The 6,105-nt window shown below is 36.9% G+C and overlaps 1 long non-coding RNA gene and 2 other non-coding genes across 3 annotated transcripts; 1 reads left to right on the top strand and 2 right to left on the bottom strand.

Annotated features, from left to right (window-relative positions):
- Positions 1-1,027: 1,027 nt before the first annotated feature.
- LOC135309894 (uncharacterized) lies at positions 1,028-2,266 on the bottom strand. The gene is made up of 2 exons (XR_010370148.1): positions 2,204-2,266; positions 1,028-1,889 (listed from the first exon to the last, which is right to left on the bottom strand). It is a non-coding gene; the product is annotated as an uncharacterized LOC135309894 (long non-coding RNA).
- A 3,155-nt stretch (positions 2,267-5,421) lies between these two features.
- Positions 5,422-5,493, top strand: TRNAW-CCA (transfer RNA tryptophan (anticodon CCA)). Its single transcript has one exon. It is a non-coding gene; the product is annotated as a tRNA-Trp (tRNA).
- Positions 5,494-5,944: 451 nt separating this feature from the next.
- On the bottom strand, positions 5,945-6,016 carry TRNAA-UGC (transfer RNA alanine (anticodon UGC)). Its single transcript has one exon. It is a non-coding gene; the product is annotated as a tRNA-Ala (tRNA).
- Between the last annotated feature and the right edge of the window lie 89 nt (positions 6,017-6,105).

The following is a 6,105-nucleotide window of genomic DNA, read 5'->3' as shown; positions in this document are numbered from 1 at the left end:
TATTTTGTTTAGATTCTTTATTTATTATGTTGTTTAGATACGTACCAATGCACTAGTCCTTGGAATAAACCAGGCGCCGCGCCTTTCCGTAACTAAAATAGATTGTACCTAACTGTAATCCGGCAAGTTAAGCTGCTTTTGCCTAGATCTAGCTGAAAAGCAAACCCAAGAAGTAACTTTGCCTGATGTTGTCAAGTACGATATGTGCCCCCATAGTCTAGTAGACAATAGTGCTAAGTTGAAAACAAACGAGTTTATTTGTTAGACAAATTTAAAAAAAACCCTGCCTTTAATTTCGCTACAACTTCTGAACTTCTTGTACAACTTCCCGGCTAAACCGCATAAAAATTAGCTATCAAATAAAAATAAAATAAAAACCGCATCCAAATCGGCTCACCTGTTGATGAGCTACGATGCCACGTACACAGACAGGCAGATTAAAAAACTTAGCGGTCAAACTTATAGCACCCTTTTTTTTGCGTCAGGGGTAAAAAAGTAGAAAGAGGCCTCTGGGCTCCACCGCTATAGTTTGAGATTCCCGTGTCTTTATACGAGAACGCACGCGGATGAATAGGTCTTTATTAGACTTTCAGAAGAAAGTCATTCAATTGATATAGCAACTACAATTTTTTAGAACATCTTTGATTGCAACGTACTTCTAAAAATTAAAAGTAACATATGTACACCTTGTAAGTACTTATGAGTATTTAGTTTTAAAAATGTATAAGACTTTTAAGTACTTACGTAGGTACTTATATGAAGAATTATAATAATTTTTGTATACTTTTCAAACGCCAAAATTAATTTCATTCATGGAAGTCCAGAAGTCAGAGAGGGGCAGTTATCAGCACAATACCCCAATTACAACTAGGATACTTAATACGAGGATATCTATATGTTAATGTAACTATTTGTAAGTGAAAACTTGTAATTGGCCACATATTTTCCATTTTTGTTACATCTTTTGTTCAACAAAAGTAATTAGCTGTTAGGCTTGCAAAAAAGAAACTAAATAAATACAAAAAGCTAAAACATAAAACATTTGTTTATTTAAATCACACAATCTTTTGTGTTTTTTGTCAAAACACTGAGAATGTTCAGTCTTAAAATGGAAAATCATGGAATTAGTAGATACCTACTCATAGACACCTTAGTCCAAAACCATCCATTTCGACATGAAGAAGTATCACTTAATAAGTAGGTACCCTAAATTAATCACACATGCACGTAGGAACTTTAACTTTAAGCTAATAGCAGCCTTCTCGACGCTCCTGCATTCACTTGATCAGTCATCCTCACACTGCGTGGCGAAGAGGTATCCTGGGCAGGGCTGTGCTCGGGATGAGGAAGAATTCCACTTCATCGTAATCGCACGGCTCTTCAGCGTTTTTACAAGGGTCCTTTACTATGTGTACATTCCGTTGTTCCGACAGTAAACCTCTAATTTCTCTGTTCATTGCTTGATTTATTTCTTTGGCGTCCACTTTGTTAGTGTTTTTAAAAGGCGCGCATTCTGCGCACACGCATATGCAGATGAGTATAGCTAAAATGACGGCGTGAGCCATGGTGGCTGGCCCGCACTCGCGCCGGACGGTGAATGACTGATGGCTGCCAGGTCATGGATACTTATATGCAACTTCATTAGGATTTCCCACATACAGTGTGATATATTTCCTCAATCTTGATTATTGAGATAATCAACGTTAGGGAAATATTCGGATTTCCGATAGATTTGATATAGGTGTCTATAATATTACACTTCTTATTATTTCAAGAAGTCATGTTACATACATATAATGAAAAAGCAGACGCCAATGTTCTCCCGTGTATAACAGTAAGCAGCAAAGTAGGTATGCATCGACTAACGTTTCCATCTGAATGAATACAAACTGCAAAAATGAATTATAAGTCATCATTACATAGTATAAAACAAAGTAGCTTCTCGCAGTCTGGCTGTCCCTATGTATTCTTAGATCTTTAAAACCACGTTACGGCCTAGCATGTTCAAATTCCGGATTGCGAAGATAACATACAATTGCAGCTCATGTAACATACATTAGTTCTGATATCTTGATCTAGAATGAAAAAAAACGTAAGCTTCGATCAAAATGCAAAAAAAACGGACTCTGCCCTCGGGTTCCCACAACCGCATGAATTTACCAAACTGATGCATAATTAATTAATAAATTTTAACTGGTATTACCCGCGTGATTTCTAATAAAAAATGCGTCTAATAATCCAGGTTTTCCTCTTGCGCCGAACTCTTGGCCTTAATACATGAGAAGCGAATGAGACATATGATTGTTATGTTGTGGTTTCTCATGCGCACAATAAAATTACCTAATGTGTGTGTGAGGTGTGCGAGCTGGGTTGCCATCTATCTTGTTTGAATCACACCTACCTATAATATAGACATTTAAGTAGCAATAATCAGCTTTTGTACTTAGTTTTATAAAAATCCATGTTCCCCAAGCCCTCATAATAATTTAAGAAATCCATGTGATTGAACCTGAGGAACAACCACGGAGCACGGATGAGTAATGTATATGTTGTACTTCGTGGGGACAACTATCCAAAAGTAAGCGACTAGATAAATATAACAATATTTATTTAAATCACTTTTATGCTAAACGTAAGTAAGTAAAGTAGACTAGATCTGCAATAGCAGATCTAGTGCAACATGCAATTTGATTGACGTTTTATTTTGGCTAGCATGGGCAGGGCTCGTAAACTCAAGTTTTGTATTAGAAGTTAGTAGACGGCAACCCTTTCCTCGCTGCCTGCTAGCCGCTGGGGAAGCCCAACTCTTAAACGATGAATGGTTATTGTTATTATTTTGTATTCAGAGAGCATTCACGTGCCAATCTAAATTCGTATATCCGGCTTCGCCTGCGTTGAACTGTCTTTCCCGTTTCCATTTTATGTCTTGTTCATGTGGTCTACCATCAGTACAATGCCGAGATAAAAACCCATTTAACCTTTGTAGTATTTTAACCTCCCAACAAAGCCTCGGACTTTACATTACCAACATTGATACACTGCCAAGCCAATGTAGCAATCGCTTCGCGGCCTTCGAGGGTGATTCTTCTTGTATCGGAAAATGCTTGTATAATTGTGATGAGGGAAGAGTGAAGACTGTGCTGAATAAAATGCTACAATAAGTATGATTATTTTGCAACCTTAGCCCACATTGTGGGATGTGGGCCGTGGAAAGCCCCATGCGATAAAGCGTAAACAAATGCGTAAATATACGCAGGCATACATGACGTTGCAATGTGCTTGAGCAATAGGCTCCTGTCGTCGTTAGGCACGTTCCGTTCCATTATTACTTAAGTATATTGTTTTATGACGAGGTCGTCGTTGTCTGGGAATTTGAAAAAGGACAATGTTGGTCTATATTTTGTACTTTTTCATCACTGGAGTTACACTACGGGCCATACTGAGTCCAGCCAGTTCTTCGGCGGCTACCATAATAGTCACTTGACTTCTGTGATGATAGTGGTCTAGTCCATGGAGCACTTATTGGATTTGAGGGTGAATGAGCAAACAGTAGACTAACAATTAGAATTAAATGTAGGTATCATAGTGCATCTTAAATGTAGGTACATATATTTACATAATAATTACACATATACCAAATATACTTATGTACGTACATCTAATAGAAAACATAACTGTACCTGTACCTATAATTTCTTAAAGATTATAATCACACAATGGGATATTTGTATGTGTACCTACTAAATTGGTCAGGCTAGATTCGCTGACGAATAATACATAGGTCTGATGTGTCTGTCTAAAGTAAAAAGTCTTTATTAATCTAAGCTGTATAACAACAATTACCTACGTATAAATTTCAATAAAATGCTTCTTATAGGTACTTAAGAGAAATCTTCCGACCCGATTTATAAAAACGATCAGTCATAATTTGGAAAGGGATAAATATATTTCTTTTATCTATGGGATAAATGAAGCCACGTAATCATTGACGTCATGATTCTTCTAAAACGTTTCCCCTGAGTCGTATTTCAGGCAACCACTTGATGTCTGACATTTTATTATCTTCGCCAGTACTGCATCGTTTCCTCCTGGATACTGGATGATGTCTCGGCTTGGAGCTCCTGCGGGACAGGACCAGTGCCGGCGGCACGTCCAGGGAGCCAGTCGCGGTTGGGGTTTGAAGAGCATCTATTATGATGTTAGTGATGGCTTTATTAATGGTGGCCGAGAGTGTGACAATAAGCTTAAATCCACAGTTGTCCGGACACCTAATACGACAAAGTTAAACACAAAATGATTTTGGTAATCATTTCAAAACTTTTCATTTGCTCTTAACTAATATGGAACTAGTTTTAGCAGTTTTAAATGTCACTAGGGACTGAGATCACATGTGACTTTGCAACTCTACATAAAGCTCGAGGAACCTATAGGAACCAGTCTAAGCAAAAACCTGGTATAGACTAAGATAAATTAATTAATTACGTCAATACATCGGTTAAACCATTCGCGCAAGTAAATAGGCTGGTACCGCGGCAATACAATATCTGATAGGTATTCCGATGTCGTAGTTACTGACTCCGCCTGGATTTTTAGCGGTCATCATTTTTTGATTCAAGATTGTAGTGAGATTTGGCCAAGGTATTGATGTCACTCGGGTACCACATGAGCCGCCTATAATGACTAAGATGTAAGAAGTTAGTGAATTTAATTGAGAGAATCTAAAATTGTAATTCTCAGTCAGTACAAACTGGAGCTTTGCAGCATTTTACAGTTTTGCTTTATTCCACAATAGTTTGTTTAAATTCTATCGTAGTCACTATATTATTTTCCTGAGCAGCAATAATACTGCATATCACGGTACGTATTTGCATCTATTGATTTGTGGAACTTCATAAGAAAGTATCTAGGTCACATCACATAGAGTAGGTAGGTAGGGGCTTAAGTTATCGGTTTTCTAATAAACCAAATTCCACTGAAACCTCGCAGTTTTAACAAAAAGTTTTAATTAAGTGGTTACTATAAATTATACACTGAATTCACCTGAATGTTTTGTAGTCATTGTGCTGACAGAGTTTTCTTTTCAAATATAGTTTTATTCTATAACATCAAAATATTGTTTTTCTTAATATAAAATCATAAAAAATCTTGTACTTAGTAAAACCAACAATTTCAAGAAACATAAACATCAACCCAGGCATATCAGTACAAATAAGTACTTAGTAGAGCAAAACTATGATAACAGATGGCGTTACTAGTTGCATTAGAAATGAAAATGACAGTATTTACCTATACTTTTTCATTATTTTGACTATTATTAATTCGTCCAGTAGTTGACTTCAATTAGTTCCCGATTCCCGTTCCCGAGTTGATCAGTCATTTGTTATACTGTTTGAGAAGAAGAATTTCGCCTCAAACTTTAACGACTCCGTGGCGCAACGGTAGCGCGTCTGACTCCAGATCAGAAGGTTGCGTGTTCAAATCACGTCGGGGTCAATCGTTGCTTTTTTTATAAACAAATGATTTTAGATTTTAAAAAATATTCTTTTTATTCCAACCAGTGGTAATTTTAGGGTAAAATGTGCTCTATTGAAGAAATTATTTCTATTCCATTAGAAGATAACTGAAAACGCAGGAATATATAATATACTAGATGTTGCCCGGGGCTTCGCTCCCGTGGGAGTTTTGAGATAAAATATAGGCTATAGCAACCTTGGATAATGTACCTTTCTAATGGTGAAAGAATTTTTGAAATCGCTTCGGTAGTTTCGGAGAAATCCCCGCCTCAAATATACAAACTCAGAAACGCTTACCTCTTTATAATAATAGTATAGATGTAGTATAGTATACATTAAATTATAGGAAGGGGGTAGCATACAGACACGAGTACTAGGAAAAGGTTATTGAATTCAGGAAGTTGAAAAAGTAAATAATGATAACAAAAATTTGGAGATGCCGGGGATCGAACCCGGGGCCTTTCACATGCAAAGCGAACGCTCTACCACTGAGCTACATCCCCTGATGAACGGAACGCCGAAACTAACCAGCCGGATATGTACAATAAATAGCTAATAACTTTTGAAATAAAAGGTGATTTTCCATGCTCTA

This window comes from Plodia interpunctella, chromosome 18, assembly GCF_027563975.2.
Source record: "Plodia interpunctella isolate USDA-ARS_2022_Savannah chromosome 18, ilPloInte3.2, whole genome shotgun sequence".
In the NCBI taxonomy this organism is placed as follows: domain Eukaryota; kingdom Metazoa; phylum Arthropoda; class Insecta; order Lepidoptera; family Pyralidae; genus Plodia; species Plodia interpunctella.
This window is presented reverse-complemented; position numbering and strand designations above follow the sequence as displayed.